Here is a 27005-nt window from a genome sequence, read left to right as displayed (position 1 = left end):
AAGCAACTAGATTGGTAAAGATGTAAAGTTCTAAGAATATCAAGAATTAACAAATACATAGCACAATGGGAGCCAGTGAAGTATCTAACAATGAGAAAAGATCTAGTGAGGGGATTTGGTAATGAGTTGCAATCGAATAAGCAGAGGTGGTTTGAGCCAGGAATGGCAAACGCAGATCGCAATTTGGTTCCTGGAAACCAGGAAGCCCCAAGGCAGATAGTGGTGCTGAGGGGAGAAATACAACATGAAAGAAGCCTGAGAGTCAATACCTGGGTCCCTACTGAGTACTGGGTTCTGATGTAAAACTCCAGGGCTGAACACTAACAGGAACAAGCCCGGGCATGGATCTCAGAGGAATTGGCAGTGAGAAATAAAAGTAGAGACAGAAGTTCAGGGAAATGAGACCACCATCCGGTCTCAGAAACTGAGGTATAAAATACAAAACTGGTTAGAAGGAAGAGTAAAAGCAGGAACCAGGTTGATGCAAGAAGCAGGTCAGAGGCTGCCAACAGCAAAGCTGATGATGTTCATACACTATCTCAGCTGCTGGGCTGGGGTTTTTCAAAATTCCCTTCAGGTGAGAAGTCTTGCACCTAAAACAAGCCTGAACTTGGAGTACACCAGCTCTAAGGACTGAAGTGCTGAAAAAGCTAGCAGTATAAAAGGCTCTTGTTTCATTCCAGCGGGCAACTACCACAAACAGAAATTGCTCAACTAGAGTTGGGCTTTAAAACTGGCCACAAAGGACAAAGAAGCAGAACAGCCATGATCCCGGCTGCTTCCATCCACTCCCAGAGCATAATCCCAGAGAATATCCAGCAGCACCTCGAACACATACTATAATAGTCTTCACTAAATACCATAGAATGAATGAATGAATGGACAGACCCACATGTATAGATGGAATTGCTATTCCCCATGAACACATGATTTGTCAATAGCAACACAAATGTTGCAGAGAAATCTCTTGGTGGGAAACTTGAAATCTGTAGTCTATCTCTTTCAAAAATGAGATAGACATTGTTGTTTCTCAGTTGCTAAGTCATGTCTAACTCTTTATGACCCCATGGACATTTGCATGCCAGGTTCCTCTGTCCTTCACTCTCTCCCAGAGTTTGCTGAAATTCATATCCATTGAGTTGGTGATACTCTCTAACCATCTCATCCTCTGCCAGCCCCTTCTTCTTTTACCTTCAGTCTTTCCCAGTATCAGAGTCTTTACCAGGAGAGTAAATCAAAATGATACATAGGGCTTCCAGTCCACAGGTAGCAAATTTTAGATCACTCCTACCCCCAAGTGACTCCCGTCATCTCATAATTCCTTCACTCCAAGCAGTTTCTGTAGCTCTGCTGCTGCCGCTAAGTCGCTTCAGTCGTGTCAGACGCTGCAACCCCATAGACGGCAACCCACCAGGCTCCCCCATCCCTGGGATGCTCCAGGCAAGAACACTGGAGTGCGTTGCCATTTCCTTCTCCAATGGGTGAAAGTGAAGTTGCTCAGTTGTGTCCGACTCTTCATGACCCCATGAACTGCAGCCTACCAGGCTCCTCCATCCCTGGGATTTTCCAGGCAAGAGTACTGGAGTAGGGTGCCATCTCCTTCTCCTTCTGTAGCTCATTTCCACACAAAAAGTACCTGTTAGAAATACACATCCATATTTCTTATTCTCCCTTTCTAATTTGGACAGGTCAAGACCAAGTGTTTTAAACAGAGCTTGAACTTCCTCCTTAAGTTGTAAAATGGTAGTATTCATACAAGTAACACATATTTTATATATAACTAGATAACAAAATAAGTGTTAGTAAAGATTTTGGTGCTTTTTCTATATATAGTCATCAATTTGAACCATCTAACCTACCATCTAAAACCCTCTCTTAATCATTGAAACTGACAAGGACCCTGTGGCACTTTCCCAGAGACAGACCTCCCTCTTAGGTTCACAACCTCTTCAGTTCAGTCCTAGGCCTTTTCTAAGTTCCAAAGAACAAATTTAATTAGAGAAGTGAGAAAATGCAGAAACAAAAGAAAACAGTCAAGCAAGACAAGATAATAATTGTTTACTCATAAAACAAAACCAAGGACCTTTAGTTCCTCCTCAAGGGCTATTAATAATATCCTGAGCCATATTCTTGAGTTGTTTTCCAGATACTAAAACCCCCTCCAGGTGGAAGCAGCTAACTGCATGCTGACCACCAGCACTTAGACTCCAGAGCAGTTGGAGCCAGAAAACTGGCCACTGAGACTTCCTACACATTACCTGTTACTTTGCTGCTGCTGCTAAGTCGCTTCAGTCATGTCCGACTCTTTGTGACCCCATAGACGGCAGCCCACCAGGTTCCTCTGTCCCTGGGATTCTCCAGGCAAGAATACTAGAATGGGTTGCCATTTCCTTCTCCAATGCATGAAAGTGAAAAGTGAAAGGGAAGTCGCTCAGTCATGTCCGACTCTTCGTGACCCCATGGACCACAGTCTACCAGGTTCCTCTGTCCATGGAATTTTCCAGGCAAGAGTACTTGAGTGGGGTGCCATCGCCTTCTCCACCTGTTACTTTACTATCAACCAATTAAAGCATTGTGCTGATAAGGCAGCCTGCAATCCACACCCCTAAACTTCCCTTCAAAACTCCTTCCTTAAAAGCCACCTGGGAGTCTTCTGAACATGAGTTGCCTCTTCTCCCTGCTTGACCGTCAGTAAACACTTTTCTTCACTACAATCCAGTGTCAGTAGATTGGCTTTACTGCACATCAGGTCAATGGGCTTCCCTGATAGCTTACTTGGTTGGTAAGGAATTCACCTGCAAAGCAGGAGACCCTGGTTCAATTCCTGGGTCGGGAAGATCCACTGGAGAAGGGATAGTCTACCCACTCCAGTATTCTTGGGCTTTCCTGGTGGCTCAGCTGGTAAAGAATCTACCCACAATGTGGGAGACCTGGGTTTAATCCCTGGGTTGGGAACATCCCCTGGAGAAGGGAAAGATACCCACTCCAGTATTCTGGCCTGGAGAATTCCATGGACGGTATATCCATGGGGTCACAAAGAGCTGGACGTGACTGAGCGACTTTCATTTTCAGGTGAACAGGCCCAAGTTTGGTTTGGTAACAATATACTATGTGGTCATCTTAAATTTCCTACTGGCATTATAAATGAGCCTATATCCCAGATAATGTCTCATCCAAGTTCTTTTTATATCTCAGTTGTGCCTCTGTTGGTACTTTGAATTGATGTTTTCAAACTGTGGTGTTGGAAAAGACTCTTGAGAGTCTCTTCAACTGCAAGAGGATCAAACCAATCAGTCCTAAAGGAAATCAACCCTGAATATTCATTGGAAGGACTGATGCTAAGCCAAAGCTCCAATACTTTGGCCACCTGCTGCAAAGAGATGGCATCATCAACACAATTCACATGAGTGTGAGCAAACTCTAAGAGATAGTGAAGGACAGGAAGCCTGGCATGCTGCAGTCCACAGGGTTGCAAAGAGTCGGACACGACTGAGTGACTGAACAACAACTTCTGTTGGAACAAACCTCAAAATCAATTCTATTTTTCAAGGCTTCTCTTGCCAGTTTTTGGTTTCCTTCTTACTGGTGGTCTGCTCCTGTCCATAAAGACCAGCAGTTTCAATGATAGGTATGGGTATATAGAAAAGACTTACTAGAAGTCGTATCTCTAGAGAGCTCAGAAGTTTCTCAGCATTATTATATTCAGATATACTGTAGAATGCCATAATAATAATTACTTCATTCATTCATTCATTTACTGTTGAATGAATAGCTACCTTTTGCTTTAGGTGTAGAAAGTGATTTGACATTCAATATCCTATCAGCTAGTCTCAGAATGAACACAGTCCCATCATGAGACCGACTATTTTCCATCACTTAGCAGCCTGCTGCCAAGATGGCAAAAATAACATTGGGTCTCTGATAAAGTTCTTTTGCTGTGCAAGAATTTCACATGAAACTCATCAAAAATTAAGAGCTGCTAAAAATTCTCTTCAGCTTTTTGGAAGTTAATGAAAACACCTGGGATGTAAAAATTGGGCAATTTAAAAAATCTTTTCTGAGTCTCTTTCATGAAGACATTGTTAAGCAGAATTCACATCCTGAAATCCTAAACCTTCTTTCTTGAATGTAAACTGTAGTAGTTGTAGCCTTGAAATACAACCACAAGAGACCACATCTTTGGCACTAATGTGTACAACAAGGGCTTGAAGAAAATAGTCAACTCAGTAAAAAGCAACACGTGATCTCAATGTCATTTTTCACTTATGTGTTTTCAAGATTTTTTTTTCTTTAGTCTCAACATGGTAACCCTGCTTAACAATAACCAAGCAGGACATTGCTTGCTACTTACATAAAATTAAAATAAAATAAATAAACTGAATTGGATTATTTGACTTCAAGTACTTACATTGCTGATCTCTCCTTTCCAGTAGCAGCTGGGGAAATGCAGGCAAAACACCACGCTTCAGTTCAGCTTTGCTTTATAGCTTGACTGACTCCAGATGCTAGGATTATTCGGGAAATGTAATTAGTTTCAATTAACTAACATCTGGCCAAACATAAACATTCTATTTGGGATTCAGGTAAAAGAAAGTACATTTCTACAGAGCAAGCTTGTTTACTGAACAGTCTGAATAGTTTAAAAAATTCTATTTATGTCATTGAAAAAGAACTAGCTTATTAGAAGTGGCTTTTAAAATGTATTCCTGACGATTTTCTCCATGTCTAGGTTTCTGGATTTACCTTCAATATAGTTGCATGGTTTCCCTAGTGGCTCAGACAGTAAGAATCTACCTGCAATGGAGGAGACCCAGGTTTGATCCCTGAGTCAGAAAGAACCCTGGAGAAGGGAGAATTCAATGAACAGAGGAGCCTGGTGCGTTATAGTCCATGGGGTTGCAAAGAGTTGGAGATGATTGAGTGACCAACACTTTCTTTCACTTTTCATAATTGCATGAAACAAATCTGTTTGCATAGTACCAAGTCAAATCCTATCCCAGCAAATTCAAAGTCATCTGAAATCTCTCTATTTTAAGGAAATTTTAAAATCTATTTTCAGCATGACAAAATAAGCATCCCTTTGGAATTGTCTGTAATAGGATTTGAGTGGCTCTTCCATGTAATAATATGTTTGAGGGAAGAATTTGGCTTTGTGATAGTCAAAAGTGATTCTTTACATGGGAGCTGTACACGACAATATAAATGATAAATCTCTAAGTTGATGTGCTGAGTGTAGAGGCCAAACTAAGACCACCAGGCTTAATGGGGATAAAAGTCACACTTTATTCAAGAGAGCTTTTTCTATACATGAGTTTTGGAGCCATCAGCACATATACTTCTATTCATATTTGAGACTTTAGAGAATGTAAACCTGTCAATTGTCTACACAGAGAGCAAGTTTCAATCTGTAACTAGAAAATGGCCAAGAATTCAAGTCCTGTAAGACCTAAGTGGAAAAATATTTGGTTTCTTGTTCATTTCCATATTTGTAATATTCAGATAAAACTACCTTTAATCATCATTCATACAAAACACTCAAATCAAAAAGCATGTTTAAACACATGTGGTTGAAAAAAGAATTGATGCTAATGTAGCCTGAAGTCTTCTACAAATACAGGTTTGTAATGCACTTTGACATTCTACCCTTCTGTAACCACAGAAAGAAATTAATTGCAGAGGTCACATTTGACTTTGTAAAAAACCTTTCTTATTTTACCTGTTCTATGTGAAGAAGGAGATTGTCCTTGGGGACAAATTTCAGTCATTCTACTACAATCACTGCCATATTCCTCACAGCCTGGCTTAGGTATATAGATCATACACATGAAATAAATAGCACACAGAACTAAGCAATATATACAATAATGACAAGATATATTGTTAAGCAACTAAAAAGCAACTTCAAATTTACCTCTTACTTTTGCATTCATGCATACTAAATTTTCCCTTTAAAAAAGGAAAACACGCACACCCCCATACACATGTGCACGAATGTGCACGAATGTGCACTATAGACACATTTCCCTAATACTATTTATTTCTTTCTAATTTGTGAAATTAAAAGATGCTTACTCCTTGGAAGGAAAGTTATGACCAACTTGGAGACCATATTAAAAAGCAGAGACATTAATTTGTTAACAAAGGTCCGTCTAGTCAAAGCTATGATTTTTCCAGTGGTCATCTATGGATGTGAGAGTTGGACTATAAAGAAAGCTGAGTGTCAAAGATTTGATGCTTTTGAACCGTGGTGGTGGAGAAGACTCTTGAGAGTCCCTTGGACTGCAAGGAGATCCAACCAGTCCATTTTAAAGGAGATCAGTCCTGGGTGTTCATTGGAAGGACTGATGTTGAAGCTGAAACTCCAATATTTTGGCCACCTGATGTGAAGAGCTGACTCATTTGAAAAGACCCTGATGCTGGGAAATATTGACAGTAGGAGGAGAAGGGGACGACAGAGGATGAGATGGTTGGATGGCATCACCGACTCAATGGACATGGATTTGGGTGGACTCCGGGAGTTGGTGATGGACAGGGAGGCCTGCCGTGCTGCAGTTCATGGAGTCGCAAAGAGTCAGGCACGACTGAGCGACTGAAGTGAACTGAACTGAACTTGTGGTCAAAATTCTAGATGGAGCAATTTACATTGATTCTTTAATTTTTCTCCTCGACTCTCTTTCCCCAAACGATGCCCTCCTTTCATCCCTTTATTGAAAGACAGGAATTTCTCAATGCTTTTCTTGCATTATCTCTATGCTGAGTTGAATACAATGAAACTTCCCTCTACTTGAAAATATTCTACAATGTTGGTTTTCAACAAACTTGCTTCTGTCCTCAGCTCCCCACCCATACCTTTCCTGTCTGCTGGCTCCCCTTCCTCTGTGTTCTCTTTGAATGTTAGTATTGCCTTGGATGTCCTCATGCTGTGCAGTCTCTATGGCCCATCCCTTTTATGACTTCAACCACCTCTATGCTGACAGCTAAAGAATCTATATCTTGAGGCCATAGCTTATTTTTAAGTTCCAGACCTATATTTCAAATGTTCCACTATTTACACAGCCTGATAATGATTGGTTCTCTAGATATCTCAAACTCACTGTGTTCAAAATGAACCTACTCAACACTGCTCTGTAAGAACTAGCTCCTTCTGCTGAATCCCCAGTCATCATCTACACAATTTCCCAGACCAGAAGCATGAGTATCATCCCAGTCTTCTCTGTCTTCTGAAACTACTGCTTTAGACATCTCTCATTTGGATAATTAAAAAGCCTCATATCAACTCCTTGCTTTGGCCTTACCACCTTTGACCCCAGGCCTTGACAATCTGTATGTCACAGTCTAGATACACATCTGATCCTGTCAGTCTCCTGAGAACAATCTAAAATGTCTTCACAGTAAAAGCCAAATTCTTTCATGTAGGAAGAAATCTGGTCTTTTTGTATCAGACCTGTATCAACTTTTTCAAGAATTATACGCCACCAACTCTGATGTGCTAAATGATCATTTGTCTACTTGATTTCACTGGGAATGGTTTTCTACAATTCCCTTTTCTATAGAATACCAGGTTAGAATTGACCAAAAGTAAGACAAAAGGAGACTTGAGAAGCAGAAGGAAAGCAACCACCAATACACTGTGAAGGCCACTGGTGTTCAGAGGCCAAGGGAGAGAGATGCGGATGTGCTAGAAAGTCTCAGCTTGGTCTCTTTCCTTTGTACTTCCAGCTTTCATTCTTGATTGCTGATTATGCTAAGTGATAGAAGCTTCAGGCTGACAAAAATGTACTTTATTATAAATACACAAAAGCAGTAGCCACAAAGATTAACAAATGTGAATGGACTTGTCTATCCCAGTTTCCTTAGAAGCTTTACTCCAGAAGCAGTTTCTCTTCACAGATTTTTCTTGCCAGCTCCATACTAAGATTGGTGAATGATATTTTTTTCTTGTCCTTCAGCTCAATTTTGGACCTTTGCTAATTTAGTCCCTGGGTCGGGAAGATTCCCTGGAGGAGGGCATGGCAAACTACTCCAGTGTTCTTGCCTGGAAAATCCCACTGACAGAGGAGTCTGGCAGGCTACAGTCCATAGAGGCGCAAAGAGTTGGACAGGACTGAAGCAACTTAGCACGCACATACTTGTGTTGGGTCCAGTTCATATGACAGATTCCTTATTCTGTAACCCCACCTGACTAAATCCTGACTGACACTTTTGATGCACAGTCTTCTTGCACTATATTGATGTACTTGAGGTTCTACGTATACACCCTGCTCTTAAGTACATGTGCCCATGCGGGTCCCTTGGCCTGCTATTCATTTGTCTATACTAGTCTTCTCCCCACATTTCCTTGACTAATTTCTGTCAATCTCAGCCTTCACTACATTATCACTTCCTGTTGGAAGGATTTCCCCACAATGCAGCCACATAATAACTGACATTAATATATCAATTACTATAACACATAATATTTAAAATTTATATAATTTTTCTAGTTACTAAACTATATACTTTATCTAGGTTAGCCCTAGAGTATGAGACCTCTGAAAGCCAACACAATGTTTATCCTGTACCTTCAAAACCTGGTACAAAACATAAGTGAGATCTGAAGTAGTATCCAGGTAAGAAAAAAACTCCACCCAACCAAATCACCTGGAATCACGATATATGGGACAAAATTCTTTACTTAACGAAGCCCTTGACCTCAAAAGAAACCATGATATGAGATAGGACCTTTGATAGCAAATAGAGACAGTTTTTCAGAATTCAAAACTCAAGTTCAATGCCCAAAGGACTGCTATTCCATTTCATTTTAACAACCTGCTTAAAACTTTCTAGGTATAGCTCATCCTCTGCTGCAGTGGTTTTCAAAGTAGGTCTTGAAACCCTGAGATTTCCTGGAATTGCTTCAATTGACCATGTAGAAGAGAAGGAGTTGTTATATCCTAAATGGAAGAATATGAGGTGTTATTTTATTCTCTAATCTCACTACATGAAATTTCCATGTAGATATCTTTTTGGTAAAAGAAAGATGTCCTTTATTTAAGAAAAGCTGAAAAACACTAGCTTACAGAATAATGTCAAAGTTCCTTTGCAGAGCTGGTCAAGATTCCATGAACTATGTGGCCTAACTGCAAATTCTTCTCCTGCCATCTCCTCTATTTATATTCTAATAGTTCACAACATAGAGCACCCTCCTTTTCTGCCTTGCTTCCCACTAGTCCCTCTGCCGGGAATGTCCCTCCCACCTCCTGACTAAATACACCTGTGTCAAAAATAAACTGAGACATCATTGTCTCCAAGGAAGCCTTTTATGAAAACACAAGAAAAGTAAGTTTTCATACTTTCCACTTGTGTGGTACCCCCAAATACATCTCTACTGTAACACATTGCACTGATATTATCTTTTCAACCGGCTGTTTCATATTCGACCATGAATAGTCAAAAGATGTGTCTTCATCATTCTTGCGCCTCTAGGGCTTAGCATAGGCACTGACACAGTGTTCGATAAATCAGTGTTGAATAAAACACTTCCTCATATAAAGATCTTAATTCATCAAAAAAAAAAAAAAATTAGACCAAAGGAAGAAGAGGAGAAAAGGAAATAGAATAGAATAAAATAATTTGTTTTAGATTCCAGAAGGTGCTAGCTGGCTTCTATACACAGTGTATATGAGTCTTACAAGATCTGACACTGATACCATCGTTCTCCTTCTACAGTTAGGAAATTGTGGCTCACAGAAGTTAGATAAATCTTATGGGATTTGGTACCTAGGAAGAGAGTGAAAGGATTTGATTTCAGGGTTACCTGACTCAAAGTCTAAGTCTTTATGCCATTCTACACATGTGATAGTTAATTTTCTGTGTCAAATTGACTGGGATAAAAGGGATGCCCTAATACGTGACACAACTGAATTTCTGGGTGTGTCTGCAAGGATGTCTCCAGAAAAGATTAGTATCTGAATCAGCAGATTAAGTAAGAAGATCTCCCTCACAGATATAGTTGGGCATCATTCAATCCACTGAAATCCTGAATAAAGTGAAAAGGTGGGACATCCTTCCTTGTTTGACCTGGGCTGTTCATCTTGTCTCGTTCTTGGACACCAGCATTTCTGGTTCCCAGACCTTTGGACTTGGAGTGAAATCTCCATCATTGGCTCTAATGGTTCTCAGGACTTTAGGTTTGAATGGGAGTTACACCATCAGGTTTCCTGGGTCTTTAGCTTGTGGATGATGGCAGATTAACACATATTAAAATATTACATTAAAGAAAACTGGCCAAGAGAGTGCACTTACTCTAAAAATGACCCCATAATACTTCAGCCTGCTTTTTTTTTTACAAGTCTTCCTGGCAACCAAAATTTTGAAATGAAATATTCTTTTCAAAGAACAGCCATCTATTTCTAAGTATATGCCACCCACTCAGTCAATTTAATAAACATTTATTTAGCACCAACTAAATACAAGTCATTGAATATAGCCTTAGGGGAGACATAAAATGAAAAAGGCATGGTCCTTGCCCTTCAAGAGCTCATAATCTAAAAATACACATTAACAACTCTGAATGGAGGCAGATGGTGATAACTGCTGTAATAGAGGTACTTACAATGTGCTAAGGAAGCATAAAGCTGGGAGAGATTAATTCCAACCATGGAGTAATAAAACACCTTGGTAAATGTATCTTTCACTACACACCAAGAAAGTCTTTTATGACCCAAGCCAAAGAATGCATTTCTTTGTAAAATACCAGAGCTTATTCAAGAAACTAACAGGCATGGGTTTTGTTAGCAAGAATAGAATTTAACAATAGAAGCAGCCCTACCTATATGTGTTTTCCATACCAACTGGAGGAAACCAATGGGTCTATTGATTTAAAGGGCCCTCAGTCTGTTTGGAAGAGACTATACGCGGCCCTGCCTGCAAATCTATGTCTATTCATAGCATTTCTTTTCAGTCCACTTGTGCACTTAACATGAAGCTCTGAACAGTCAGTCTCTACATAAGAAATACAGATTTCAAAGAATATAGCTCAGGCCTAACCAATAAAGGATGAAAGCAAATCAGATTTTTCTTTAATTTTAACAAGAAGCAACTACAGCAACTTAGCTAGTTGAAATCTTGATTCTAAGTACTTAAATAACTGTGAATGAGGCCAGCGCTACTAAATGAATTCCTCCATGTGCCAAGTAGATTTATTAGGCACTGGCACCACTGTACCAGACTAAAGTGGTTAAACTGGAATTAAAAGTGAAGGCACAGGCCATTCATACAGTTCCATCACTTCAGGATTAATTTACAGACTCTGTTTCTTTAGAGATGTGTACACTGCCTACATGAAGAAAAGCAGATCATTCACACTGCTGCTGCTAAGTCATTTCAGTCGTGTCTGACTCTGCACGACCCCATAGACGGCAGCCCACCAGCCTCCTCTGTCCCTGGGATTCTCCAGGTAATAACACTGGAGTGAGTGGGTTGCCATTTCCTTCTCCAATGCATGAAAGTGAAAAGTGAAAGTGAAGTCGCTCAGTGGTGTCCGACTCTTAGTGACCCCATGGACGGCAGCCCACCAGGCTCCTCCATCCATGGGATTTTCCAGGCAAGAGTACTGGAGTGGGGTGCCACTGCTTTCTCTGTCATTCACACTAAACATGTTTTAAAATAAGGAAATCCATATTTAATGTAAAAATTAATGATATGTATCTTTTTGCATGTTTTCTTTTAATTAGCTGTTTTCCTAAGAAAGATAGAGTCATAGAAAAAAATATAAGTTCCATGTGTTGCTATTTTTAAAAGCTGTCTCTCTGATAAGATAACCACATACTATAGCAGAGAACAAGTGGGATCTGACAAAAGCCAATAGGCCATTAAAAGGTCTCGTTTCGGTAAAATCTTGAATCTGCTTAGATAGAAGAGGAAATTGATGAGAAACTACCCATGACCTTATTGTCTTCTTAGTCCACTGCTACCAATATATTGTTCTAATAGACACAATCATCCTTCCCTTTGATTGGAACAAGCAGTTTATAGTACTTGTGTCTACTTTTATTTTTTTTTTAACCAATGCTCGGTGCCATATCTATTAAATCTGGCCTTTATCCCAACTATTGCCATTGCACTAAAATAGTCTCAATATTTATCAATTACACCCTCCACATATGATAGTCTTCTCTTTGTCATTATAAAGGTCTACCTCATACCACTTGTTAGGTGGGAACATTTCTCACCATATTTACTGTGAATGATCTGTGAGGACACAGTCTCTATCCTCAAGGAGCTTACACTTGAGAAGTATTAGAGATCCATAATTACAAAGTGTGAGAAATAGTATGGGGAAAATATGCTATTGTAAGAGAAGGAGTTGATTTCCATTGAGAGGTGAGGGAATGTCTTGCCGGGGAAGTGACATTTCACCTGAAACCTGAAGAATGGTTGAAGTTAGATGAGAGTTGGAGGAACTTGTGGGGCTTCCCTGGTGGCTCAAATGGTAAATAATCTGCCTGCTGTGCAGGGCACACAGTATCAAACCCTGGGTTGGAAAGATCCCCTGGAGAAGGGAATGGCTACCCTCTCCAGTATTCTTGCCTGGAGAATTCCATGGACAGAGGAGCCTGGAGAGCTAAAAGCCACAGTGTTGCAAAGAATCGGACACAACTGAGTGACTAACATATTAAGATACATTATCGGGAAGAACTTGTAGTTCTTACAGTGAGATCAGAGATGTTTATTATACTTCATATGTGACTGCATGTAGAAATATACTCAAGTTTTCAAGGTTGCAAAATAAAAAGAAATTATTATAGGAAGATGAGCTTTTTCTAGAATTATAGGATAGAATTTATTACAAGTATATGGTTTTATATGTACATATATACAGGAATCAAATGAGTTTAACAAATGGCTAGAACTGAATCAGACAAAGGCCCTTGGAATCCAACTTTAAAAAATCTGAATCTTGCTCATCCAGGACATTTTAAAAAGGATTTGCATCAAGAGATATAATATATATGGCTTTCATGTCACTCACGCTGCAGCAATTCCTTTGAAAATAGATTCAAAGTAGGAGGTTGACTTCCAAATTCATTGATTCCAAATCCATGACCCTCATAGCAAAAATGATGAAGGGGATGAATATGAAAATTATAATTTATAAGGCAGAACAGGAACATTATAGTCAGATAGTTCTAAGGTCATATCTCAGATATGATTTCACTTTCCTCATAAAATTCTACTCTAAATTTAAAGAAATGTTTATAGTGCTCTAGAAGCAGCCTCTAGACAATATTCTTATTATATCCCAGAACAGCACATTCCAACTTAATCTTGACATCGTCTGGCAGGTATACAGCATGGAGTCATGGGGGAATGCTCAGAGTTGCTACATGTAGCATTTTATGTCTTAAAGTAGAAGCTTAATTACTCATATTATTGTCATTGCTTCCTTTCAAGACATCTTATTCATAAAGGTTTTTGACAAATAACAAAATTATTATGCTAAAACTAGTTCAAAAACTATAATGATACTTGTTGCAGTTAAAAATTCAGAGAATGTGTGGTAAACAGACTATTACATAAATATCAAGTTTCTTTTTTAACATCAGGATATATTTTATAAAGACAGTTTTCTAAAGAATATGTGTCGTTTTTCTCAGACATGAAATAAATAGTAAATGTGTTTCTTATATTTGCTAAACTGGTATTTCTAAATTTTAAACCAAGTAGTGATTCTGGTTTATATTGTTAACGGATAGCCTGGGATATATTATAACTTTAAGAGTTTATTTGAGCAAAAAGTGACATACATTAGGAATCATTCAATCCACCAGATAAAAAGGAGTTCCAAAAGAGTTTAATAGGCAGAAGAAAGTAGAATAAAAGGAAGTAGTACTAGGCCAAAAGGTGGACTGATTATTGCAAAGTTATTTCCCTTTGGGGATTACTGGGGTATATCAAGCAGATTACCTAACTAGTGCTAATCAGGCAATTCGTGATCAACCAGTTTAAAATTCCATTTCTGAAAGAGCTGAAAGTCTTGGTTTGGTGATATGGGGTTTAGTTTAAGGAACTCCATTTTGGGCCTATTATCTAGTTTTTAACAGCATTTAGGCAATTTCCATGGTGTGTGCTCAGGGATATTTTTAGCCATTTAAAAAATACAGCCCAGGGTTTCCATCTAGATTTCACATCCCCCTATACCTCAGAATAGAGCTTAGTCCTAAAGGGACTAGTGCTCAGAAAGTATGGCTCATTTGCCACAATATTTAAGGTTTCAACTACACAGTTAAGAATGAAAAATGAATAAACAAATTGGACTTGCCAGAGCTTGTATTGCCAGTCAGAAAAGCAGAGAAGGAGAACAAAGAGAAAAAGCTTATGTGTCTTTGTCCCATTTTAAGCAACATTAACACATGCAGTTTATGGAAAAACCTCTTTGCCTCCATTTACCCAACATGGAGACTGATATTGCAGTTCTAAGTCATGCAGAAAGCACACACTCACACAAGGAATGCAACAGTGAATGACTTCTACAAAAATATCCCTTGCTTCACTCTATTTCCCTCTAACACAGGATCACATAGAGATTGCTGACAATGTCACATGCTAAATTCACTTTGTGCTTTAGTGGGCATGATCTGTTCTCCTGACAGAGATAGAAATTCCCTAGGGACACCAATGGGACTGTTACACTCATTCCACTTGGGTGCTAAAATAGATTGAAATGCCAACAGTGGTGTAGTAGGGTTCATGAAGAAGTACATGCTGGACCACTCAGCCTTGTTTCTTGGCTAAATCATGGAAGCACGGCTGATGCAGGCATCTTCCCCAGCTCCTAGCAGCAAGAAATCCTCAAAAATTCACCAAATACAAAGCAAAACCTGGTACAATTTTTAGTTTAAAATGTTTTAGGGGACATTTGAAATGTTTAGGGTTATTTTAAATAGAACCATCCCACTCTGTAAATGAATTTATAATTTGATTCCTCCCCATCCACCCAATACCTCTTCAACCATACTTCATCCTCAAGCATCCCCACAACTTCCCCCCACAAAGAGCAATTAAACCCCATTAACCTTCAGCAGGACCACTCAGGCACAACGGTCACTGACAGCTTGTGAAACTGTCACCAGATAATCACCATCAAGGTGGCTCAGAGCTTCTGGCAAGAGCAGTGAGTAGCTTTCAGCCCGGAGCTCTGAAAATGCTCAGCTCTCTCTCTGGAATCCTACCAATTCTCAGGGAATCCGGACTCCCAACTTTTTAAAATGATCAGTTGTTACTGGAACAAAGTCTTCTGAGACTTCCAGAAGGGAAAGCAGCTGCCTGCCTAGTCTATTTCCCACAATATCTAACTGCTCCCAATGGGAGTTCTTAATGTGAACTCATGGGAAACTTGAGGGAATAGGAGTGTTACTGTCATTTACATATCATTAAAGAAAGACCCATGGCGAACTGCAAGATGCTATCCGGTCACCTGAGACCGTCATGAATGTCCTGTGGCAAATTCCAAACTTGTCAGTCTTTCTTGTCTCTGGGTACCACCTGCTCTGAGAACCTGGTTTGGAGACACCCCCCACCCCAATCTCATATCAGTATATTCCTCTCAGTGCTCTCCTTCTGCCACACTTTGTGAGGGGCAAGCCTAGTTTTCATAAGTCACACCAGTCTATTAACCTTTAAATATCAGTATGTTCCAGTCTTGCAGGTAAATGAATCTTGTGTGAACTGTTGGTAGGTGTGCAGCTCCAGGGCAGCATTCAAAGACTCCTGGCCTGACTCAGAAAGGGCAGCTGCCTCCAGCTTCCCTCAGTAGACCCTTCAAGAGGTAATGACAGGAATAAAACCTTAGTTTTGTTGTTTCTCTTCATCTCAGAGATGCACAGAAGTAGATAAATGGGGTGTAATTAACAAATATGTCCGGAGTGTTTGCTGGAGGTAAGGTATCCATAGAAGAGGGGGGAAGGGAGTTACAAAGTAATCCTCCCCACAAAATTAAAAAAGAGGGGAGAAGAAACAGAGGTAAAAGCATTCTTGTTTGCATATTTATATATAATGAAGTCTATGGCTTTTAGGTCAGCAATAAATTAATTTTACGAACTCGTGGTTTATAAACATTTAGAGAAAAAAGGTAAACATTCAGCTCATAGACCAAAGAGCCAAAGTGGACCCTAGAGATTATCTGGATTAACCTTTTCCATTTGCTGACAAGGGAAACAATATTTCTGGGAAGTAAGTGACTGAGAGAGCTCACACATTTCTGTATAAACACTGAGTGGCTGTTTCTTCAACAAACAAATTGACTGTCTCCCAATTAACCAGAAAGTCAGCAGCAAACAATTAAAACATCATTGGACTCCCAAGCACATGTGTTTTCTTTCCCTATTTTTATATACGTTATTCAGCCCATTTATGCAGATAAAATGCCAGGAAATCACTGCAAGAGTAAGAAATATTTATCCACAGATGATGAAAAACAAAGAAAGGGAAACAATAAATGGATACCATAAAATCTAAGTAATTCAAACTACGGGGATGATAGGCAGGGAGAATTGCTCCATTTCGGTGAAAAATTTTATATATTTTATATACTTTTAGGTAAAGGCAAAAATACAGCAACCAAACATTGTCTTACAGGGCTACTTTTAGATCAACTTTTATGAAAATGAGTATATTTTGCTTTATATGTGGATGTGCTTTCTAGAAAGGTATGTGATGGCAATGATATCTTGAAAATCTTCCAGGTTATTTTATCTTTGCTTTCATACAGATTTTCCCTTCTGTATTTTCCCTTATTGTTCCCTTCCCTTTGTACCAGTAGGGATGGGATAAGAGACTTTTGGCCTAAAAGAGGGAAGAAGTAACATGTATTATAGAAAGCAATCCATTTCAAAAGAATAGAAACTACGGGGGAAAAAAACCTTCCTTTGCAGTCAACTGCTGTATGTGTTTTGGGGGAAGGGAGGGTGGAGCCTGGAGCAGAAAAGAACTGACAGATTAAGAGTGAGATGTAACAGTTTTCACTGTTTTCCTTAAGGTCAAGACATGAAGAGAGGGGCTGATAGAGGAGGAAAAGCTGGAGTGGTAGATTAGATATAGTATATCTACCCCTTGAAGATATCTAGTTCAATTCAGTCACTCAGTTGTGTCTGACTCTTTGTGACCCCATAGACGGCAGCAAACCAGGCTTCCCTGTCCATCACCAACTCCCAGAGTTTCCTCAGTCTCATGTCCATCAAGTTGGTGATGCCGTTCAACCATCTTATCCTCTGTCATCCCCTTCTGCTCCCACCTTCAATCTTTCCCAGCATCAGGATCTTTTCAAATGAGTCAGTTCTTCACATCAAGTGGCCAATGTATTGGAGTTTCAGCTTCAGCAGATATCCAAGAATAATTCAGGAGATATTCAAGAATATAAAAAATTAGGGCCCCACTGCTCTGCATACAGCCTATGGAAAAATTGTCTTAGGGAAGCCTTGGCTTTAGTACAGTCCTGAATCCAATATGGCATGGCATTCTCTCCATAAATCAGCTATGGCTGAGCAGGTACCTGAGTGCAGTCTCTTGTACCGTGCATATTGCAGATAAATATGCAGAGAAAGAGTGAAGGATCCATGTGTCCATTTTTGGGAGAAAGTATACACTGGGCTCATATGTACTGAGAGGCCTGATAGACTAGAGTTGGCCTGGAATAAAAACAAGGCATCAGTAGAGGCCTATGAAACCCATGGCTTTTCATATGCAAATATCTTATATTTACAGATTTTTCTCTAAATCTCCCATTAGCGGCTCTAACTGAATCCTAGCTCTGCCTTGAAGACATTGCCTGTAATTGGCAGTGGCTTTTCTTTCCTACTCTTCACATTACTGTCTTTGGAGGTGGGGTAGGTATTCTTCTTGCTCCTTCAATTTTCTTAAAACCCACTCCATATCTGTACCACCCACTTCCACTCCCTTATCAGAATAATTCACAGACTTGAGAAGGTGGTGGATATGAACTTTTTATTTCATGAAACTTAAGACCCTGCTTCACTGATGCACCCAGAAATAACTACCTGTGTCATAACTGGTATTTCAATTTCCACATAGTTACATAGAGAAGCTTCCAACATGCTGGCTTTTTAATTATTTGATTTGTTCCTTGATCTGCTTTCACTGATAGCATCTTCCACTTGCTCCTGTAAATACAACTAGAAGTCACTTTTGACTCCTTTTTTCCCCTACTCCCAACTATCCTGGCAAGTTGTTGAGCATCTGCTTCACCTCCAAGTAGCTCCTGTGTTTCAGAAGATGCTGCTGCGGTGGGAAATCAAGGGAAAGTCTTGATTTATTGAGGGTAACTGCATGCCTCTAGCCACAGTGATTGGTTCAGAAATGGGAATGTGATCTGTATACCTCAACAAAGGTGAGGAGATGTTTGTAGGGAGCATATTTCTTGATGACCTGAGATAACTACCTGAAGAAGTTCTTACTCTTTTTCTGAACAAGGTGGCATAAAGATTTGTCATCTGGAACTGCTGCAACTAGTTCAGCTATGACACTATACCTGAAGTTAGGTGAGCAAATAAACCCTATTCTCTATTGTACTGTTGCACTAAGCCAAGGAGGGGGCTAGGTGAAGCAGAGACCAACAATGTTAAATTAAGTAAGCAACCAAAAGCTAGATTTGCTGAAGACACATCAGTGGCCTGGAGAATTCCATGGACTGTATAGCTCATGGGGTCACAAAAAGACAGACACAACTGAGTGACTTTCACTTTCAATTTATCAGTAAGCTAGGCTTCAGCAGTATGTGAACTGAGAAATTCCAGATGTACAAGCTGGACTTAGAAAAGGCAGAGGAACCAGAGATCAAATTGCCAACATCCAATGGGTCACAGAAAAAGCAAGAGAACTCAGAAAAATATTCACTTCTCCTTCATTGACTATGCTAAAGCCTTTGACTCTGTGGAACACAACAAACTGGAAAATTCTTAAAGAGATGGAAATAGCAGACCACCTTACCTGACTCATGAGAAATTTGTATGCTGGTCAAGAAGCAACAGTTAGAACCAGACATGGAACAATGAACTGGTTCCAAATTGAGAAAGAAGTACTTCAAGGTCGTATATTGTCACCCTACTGATTTAACTTATATGCAGAGTTCAGTTCAGTTCAATTCAATCACTCAGTCATGTCTGACTCTTTGCAACCCCATGAATTGCAGCACGCCAGGCCGCCCTGTCCATCACCAACTCCCGGAGTTCACTCAGACTCATGTCCATCCAGTCGGTGATGCCATCCAGCCATCTCATACTCGGTCGTCCCCTTCTCCTCTTGCCCCCAATCCCTCCCAGCATCAGAGTCTTTTCCAATGAGTCAACTCTTCACATGAGGTGGCCAAAGTCTAGAGTTTCAGCTTTAGCATCATTCCTTCCAAAGAATACCCAGGACTGATCTCCTTTAGAATGGACTGGTTGGATCTCCTTGCAGTCCAAGGGACTCTCAAGAGTCTTCTCCAACACCAGAGATGTTATGGGGAGGGAGGTGGGAGGGGGGTTCATGTTTGGGAACACATGTAAGAATTAAAGATTTTAAAATTAAAAAAATAAATAAAATTAAATTAAATAAATAAATAAATAAATAAATAACCAAAAACAAAAGCATCAATTCTTTGGTGCTCAGCTTTCTTCACAGTCCAATCTCACATCTATACATGACTACTGGAAAAACCGTAGCCTTGACTAGATGGACATTTGTTGGCAAAGTAATGCTTTTGAATATGCTATCTAGGTTGGTCATAACTTTCCTTCCAAGGAGTAAGTGTCTTTTAATTTCATGGCTGCAATCACCATCTGCAATGATTCTGGAGCCCCAAAAAATAAAGTCTGCCACTGTTTCCACTGTTTCCCCATCTATTTCCTATGAAGTGATGTGACCAGATGCTATTATCTTCGTTTTCTGAATGTTGAGTTTAAGCCAACTTTTTCACTCTCCTCTTTCACTTTCAACAAGAGGCTTTTTAGTTCCTCTTCACTTTCTGCCATAAGTGTGAGTATATCATGTGAAATACCCAGGTTGGATGAATCACAAGTTGGAATCAAGATTGCCAGAAGAAATATCAACAACCTCAGATATGCAGATGATACCACTCTAATGGCAGAAGGTAAAGAGGAACTAAAGAGCCTCTTGATATAGGTGAAAGGGGAGAGTAAAAAGCTGACTCAATGCTCAATACTGAAAAAGCTAAGATCATGGCATCTGTTCCCATCACTTCATGGCAAAGAGACGGGGGAAAATGAAAACAGTGGCAGAGTTAGTTTTCTTGGGCTCCAAAAATCACTGAAGATGGTAACTTCAGCCATGAAATTAAAAAACACTTGCTCCTTGGAAGAAAAGCTATGACAAACCTAGATAGCATATTAAAAAGCAGAAACATTACTTTGCCAACAAAGGTTCATATAGTCAAATGCTCATTGAAAGGACTGATGCAAAAGCTGAAGCTCCAATACTTTGGTCACCTATTGTGAAAAGCCAGCTCATTGGAAAAGCCCACTTGATGCTGGGAAAGATTGAAGGTAGGAGAAGAAGGGGTCCATGCAGGATGAGATAGTTAGAAGGTATCACTGACTCAATGGACATAAGCTTGAGCAAATTCTGGGAGATAGTGAAGGACAGGGGAGCCTTGTTTGCTGTAGTCCATGGGGTCACAAAGAGTTGGACATGACTTAGCAACTGAAAAACAACAACAACAAAACCATAGCTTTGATATGCTAAAGACATACAAGTAAATGTTTGGAAGAGGCTCATCTGTTCTTTGAATTGGGGTTGGTAAATTTAGTAAGAAACAGAAATGACATTTTTTTCAGTTTTATGCTCTTTGAAAACTTATGATCACCTGAACAGATTAACTGTGTTAACCACAAGGGGTTTTATCTTATAGAGCTGACACTATCCTAAGTAGTGTGTGTGTGTGTGTGTGTGTGTGTGCACGCATGTGTGCATGCATGCACACGCGCACACTCAGTTTCTCAGTTGTGTCTGACTCTTTATGATCTCCTGGACTATAGCCCTTGAGGCTCCTCTGTCCAAGGGATTCTCCAAGCAAGAATACTGGAGTGGGTTGCCATTTCCATCTCCAGAGGATCTTCCTAACCCAAGGATCAAATCCATATCTCCTGTCTCCTGCATTGACAGATGAATCCTTTACCAGTGAGCCACCTAGTAAGCCCAAGCCTAACTAGTACAACCTTGTAAACACTAGTAAGAAGCTTGAATTCTATTCTTCATGCACCGGGGGAAGCCATAACAAGATTAAAGTAAAACATAAAAACAAGTAAGTGATATTTTTCTAAATTTTCTTAGATACTCTAAAAATTTGAAGTCTCAAAACACAGATTCTGACTGAAAACTGGGCCTAATACAGAGAAACATTTCTTAAAATGCTGAATTCACATAAAATGATTATAGCCTTCATTATGTACTTGGGTCTCCCCTGCGTTGATTTCTTTTAGTTTTTTCCCAGTAATCATTTAAAGCAGTTAATTGATTCAGAAACACAACCAAGGAAACTTTAGGAAACTTCCATTTCTATAACTTTATCCAAATAATTGTATTTCTCTGGCTTTTTCTTTAAAATGGGTCTTCATGCTGTCTACTGCTCCTGCCTTGGTTCAGCTCTATGGATCACAACCTATAGAGTCACTCAGGTTACAGGCTCAGTGGGGCCCAGTTTTGGTTTAATGCCATTTTTTTGCTATCTTCAAATCATTTTGGACCAAAGGATCCATGTTTTTCTTTGCCCTGGTCTTCACCACCATTGTACATACACATTCACACACACACCGACAAAGACTTCTGGACCAAACTTCACAGACTCTCTGAGCCCTCCTTTTGACTAGCCCTCTACTCCCCCACCCCTATTGTCTTTGGCCTGCCCATCAGCCCAGTCTTCACAAAGAATCCCAAGAAGTCAGTTCAGAGAATCCTTCATTGTTGATTCCTCATCGATTTTTCCCTCTCCCATCTTTGATGTCTGAATCCTTGGCCTGTCTTTAGCAAGAATCCTATTAGGACAATTTAGCAAGAATCCTATTAGGACAATTTAGCAAGAATTCTCCTACCCATGATGTCTCCACACAGTAGTTTTTATCCATTGAACCCCACATTGCACATCGGCTATCAATCCCCAGCTATATTTGCTGTATTTGGAGTTGAGCCCAATCTCTCCCACTGCAATGCCCTTATTATAGTAGTTTGAATAACTCTTTCTTACCATGAACAAGTGTCAGAATAATTTTCCTTTAACAAAACACACACACACACACACACACACACACACACACACACACACACACTTTACCCCATTGCAGGCCTTCTTGAATAATAACTAAAAGAGCTAAGGTTCAATAGATTCATTCATGTTACACACAAGACACACTATACTTAATGCTTTAGAAATAATATTTCATTTAACATTTATAATAACCCTGTGAGGGAAGGATATTTACTTTTTCTATTTACAGTAGAGACAAGGGGAGATCCTGTACATTTTTACCCAAATTTTTTCCAGCTTTCAAGAGACTGGACTCTGATTTGAATTAAGGAATTCCCTTTTAATCACTCTGTAATATCATATAAATTTAAAGTAGACTTCAGATTTCATGTTAATAAAAGAGGAGAGGGAAGAACACACTCTGCCTAGCTCTGCTTTCTGGTTCAAATAAGCAACCTTGTTTTGGATCAGGACCATGTCATATGGTCTCTATGAGTATTAAAGCCATAGATAACAATGAATTTTCTTGAGTGAAAATCATAGATATGTGGCTTCAGTATGAGAAGCAAATTTATTTCAAATTATACTCTCCTAGTATTCTACAAGGCAGCTATGAAAACTAAAATATATGCACAATATTCTCCTTAATCTCCTTAAATATCAAATTTTGACTCATCCAGTTGTTTAACATTCAGAACATAATGTTATAGGAGTTGGGGATGAATTATTAATCAGAATCTGAAAAAAAATCATAATTACATATTTATAAAAGTAATCCCTATCTTTGGTTCTACACTTACAGAGAAGAAAAGGCAGCTGAATATCTGCTAGAAGGATCCAGCTGCCAGCTCTTTTCACTGCAGCACGAAACAATCCCAGATGTAATGTCTTTTAAATATGCTTAAGACGCACATTTAAAAAATACTTTATTTCTAAAAAAATAAACTGGGAAATATTAACACACTATGGTGTAATTGATATCAATTCATTAGTAAGAAGCAAAGGCCATTTACCCATTTTTAAAAGCAGGTTTAATTTCTGAAAATGTCTCAGATTGATTGCACTTAACATAGCATGCCTTTTCTTATCATTTTGGGCACTTGAGGCAAGACAAACCACTCTACCAATTAGAGACAGATGATCCCTTCCTTCTGTCCCATCAACTACTACTTTAGGATGTTCTTTTCAAATCACCATTTCACCCTCTCCTTACTTGCAGAAGATGAACCATACTTATTCTGGCAATTACTCATTTCACTTTCTAGCTTAATGATGAAAGGCCCCAGTGAGTTTCATTTTCCTACCCTATAGGGTAGCAACATAAATTGTCACTGCATTTATCTTCAAACTATTCATGTTTCCTTTCCTTTTAATCCGGTTTGTCCTCTTTGGGGGTTATTTCTTTTCAATTTTGACTGCATTTTTCCCATTCACAATAAATCACATCAAAATTATTTCCAGTTTTCCTGATATACCCATGTCTTAAACTTCCTTTATTTAAATCACAAGGCAAATGTATACAATCCTTCCAAAGTATTTCTAAAGTACTTTCCGAAGCACTTTCTTAACAAGCCTTCCCTGATTCTACCCTTTCCCAACAAATGTGGTAGGGATCAAATGTCTCCCAGAAGTTTCCCTTTATTATATCTTGGATCACACTATATTGTATAATAATCACTGGATTTCCTGACTCGGTCTTTGATCTCAGTTCTGCAGGAGAGGAAAAAATATTTTGCCTCTACCCTTCTGAGTAGATGGCTGTGCGGTGCTGGAGTAGCTGAAAGGAGATACCCCATGCCAAGGTCAGGAGTGGTGGCAGCACTTTGCTGGAACAGTCATAAAGAGATACCCCCACGTCAAAGGTCAGGAGTGGCAGCTGAGCTTCACTGGTCTGGCCATGAGGAAATAACCCACGTCCAAAGACAGAAACCCCAGTAAGATGGTAGGCACTGGAGTGGCTGTGAGGAGATACCCCTTGTCCAAGGGCAAAGGAGAAGCCCCAGCAAGATGGTAGAAGGGGGGATTCACATTTACAATTGAAGCCCATTCCCACCAGAAATGCTAAGAGGACTCAAACAAACCTTGTGCACACCAGGATCCAGGGACCCCACGGAGAATGAGACAGAACTGTGTCTGAGTGTCTCTTGTGGAGGTGCTGGTCAGCAGTGGACTGCCTCAGGGATAGGGGATCTGGGTACAGCAGACATGGGTATGGCAAAGCTCTCTCGGAGGTCACCATTAACCCCACCACAGAGCTGCCAGAACTTACACAGGACTGGGAAATAGACTCTTGGAGGGCACAAACAGAAGCTTGTACACCAGGACACCCAGTTGTGGATGTGACTGGTGATGGAAGCAAGCTCTGATGCTGTAAAGAGCAATATTGCATAGGAACCTGGAATGTTAGGTCCATGAATCAAGGCAAATTGGAAGTGGTCAAACAGGAGATGGCAAGAGTGAACACTGACATTTTAGGAATCAGCGAACTAAAATGGACTAGAATGGGTAAATTTAACTCAGACGGCCATTATATTTACTACTGTGGAAAAGAATCCCTTGGAAGAAATGGAGTAGCCATCATAGTCAACAAAAAAGTCCCAAATGCAGTACTTGGACGCAATCTCAAAAACAACAAATGACCTCTGGTCATTTCCAAGGCAAACCATTCAGTCTCACAGTAATCCAAGCCTATGTCCCGACCAATAATGATGAATAAGCTAAAGTTGAGTGGTTCTATGAAGACCTATAAGACCTTTTAGAACTAATTCCCCAAAAAGATGTCCTTTTCATTATAGCGGATTGGAATGTAAAAGTAGGAAGTCAAGAAAAACCTGGAGTAACAGGCAAATTTGGCCTTGTAGTACAAAGTGAGGCAGGGCAAAAGCTAATAAATTTTGCCAAAAGGACACAGTGGTCATAGCAAACATCCTCTTCCAACAACACAAGAGAAGACTCTACACATGGATATCAGCAGATGGTCAATGCCAAAATCAGACTGATTATATTCTTTGCAGCCGAAGAATATAGAAGCTCTATACAGTCAGCAAAAACAAGACCAGGAGCCTACAGTGGCTCAGATCATGAACTCCTTATTGCCAAATTCAGACTTAAATTGAAGAAAGTAGGGAAAAACCACTAGACCATTCAGGTATGACCTAAATCAAATCCCTTACAATTATACAGGGGAAGTGAGAAATAGATTTAAGGGACTATCTGAATGACAGAGTGCCTGATGAACTATGGGCAGAGGCTCAAGACATTGTACAGGAGACAGGAGCAAGACCATCCCCAAGAAAAAGAAATGCAAAAAAGCAAAGTCTGAGTAGGCCTTACAGATAGGTGTGAAAAGAAGAGAAGACAAAAGCAAAGGAGACAAGGAAACATATTCCCATTTGAATGCAGAGTTCCAAAGAATAACAAAGAGAGATAAGAAAGCCTTCCTCAGTGATCAGTGCAAAGAGATAGAGGAAAGCAATAGAATGGGAAAAACTAGAGATCTCTTCAAGATAATCAGAAATAGCAAGGGAACATTTCATGCAAAGATGGGCTCAATAAAGGACAGAAATGATATGGACATAATGGAAGCAGAAGAATTTAAGAAGAGGGGGTAAAAATACAAAGAAGAACTGTACAAAAAAAGATCTTCATGACCCAGAGATAATCACGATGGTGTGATCACTAACCTAGAACCAGACATCCTGGAATGCAAAGTCAAGTGGGCTTAGGAAGCATCACTATGAAAAAAGCTAGTGGAGCTATTTCAAATCCTAAAGATGATGTTGTGAAAGTGCTGCACTCAATATGCCAGCAAATCTGTAAAACTCAGCAGTGGCCACAGGACTGGAAAAGTTCAGTTTTCATCTCAATCCCTAAGAAAGGCAATGCCAAAGAATGCTCCAAATACTGCACAGTGCATTCATCTCCCATGCTAGTAAAGCAATGCTCAAAATTCTCCAAGCCAGGCTTCAACAATAGGAGAACCATGAACTTCCAGCTGTTCAAGCTGGTTTTAGAAAAGGCAGAGGAACCGGAGATCAAATTACGAATATCCACTGGATCATCAAAAAAGCAAGAGAGTTCCAGAAAAACATCTATTTCTGCTTTATTGACTATGCCAAAGCCTTTGACTGTATGGATCACAATAAACTGGAAAATTCTGAAAAAGATGGGAATACCAGACCACCTGACCTGTCTCCTGAGAAACAGAACTGGACATGGAACAACAGACTGGTTCCAAATAGGAAAAGGAGTACGTCAATGCTGTATATTGTCACCCTGCTTATTTAACTTATATGCAGAGTACATCACGAGAATTGCTGGGCTGGATGAAGCACAAGCTGCAATCAAGATTGCCGGGAGAAATATTAATAACCACAGATATGAAAATGATACCACCCTTATGGCAGAAAGTGAAGAGGAACTAAAAAGCCTCTTGATGGAAGTGAAGAAGAAAGTGAAAAAGTTGGCTTAAAACTCAACATTCAGAAAACTAAGATCATGGCATCTGGTCCCATCACTTCATGGGAAATAGATGGGGAAACAGTGGAAACAGTGGCAGACTTAATTTTTTGGGGCTCCACAATCACTGCAGATGGTGACTGCAGCCATGAAATTAAAAGATGCTTACTCCTGGAAGGAAAGTTATGATCAACCTAGATAGCATATTGAAAAGCAGAGACATTACTTTGCCAACAAAGGTCCGTCTAGTCAAGGCTATGGTTTTTCCAGTGGTCATGTATGGATGTGAGAGCTGGACTGTAAATAAAGCTGA

General features: G+C 39.7%; 1 pseudogene; it reads left to right on the top strand.

The window, feature by feature from the left end:
• The window catches only part of LOC128060978 (hsc70-interacting protein-like), a 92899-nt pseudogene that overhangs the window by 41421 nt on the left and 24473 nt on the right, over window positions 1-27005 (top strand).

The sequence above is a fragment of the Budorcas taxicolor genome, chromosome 2, assembly GCF_023091745.1.
Source record: "Budorcas taxicolor isolate Tak-1 chromosome 2, Takin1.1, whole genome shotgun sequence".
In the NCBI taxonomy this organism is placed as follows: domain Eukaryota; kingdom Metazoa; phylum Chordata; class Mammalia; order Artiodactyla; family Bovidae; genus Budorcas; species Budorcas taxicolor.
This window is presented reverse-complemented; position numbering and strand designations above follow the sequence as displayed.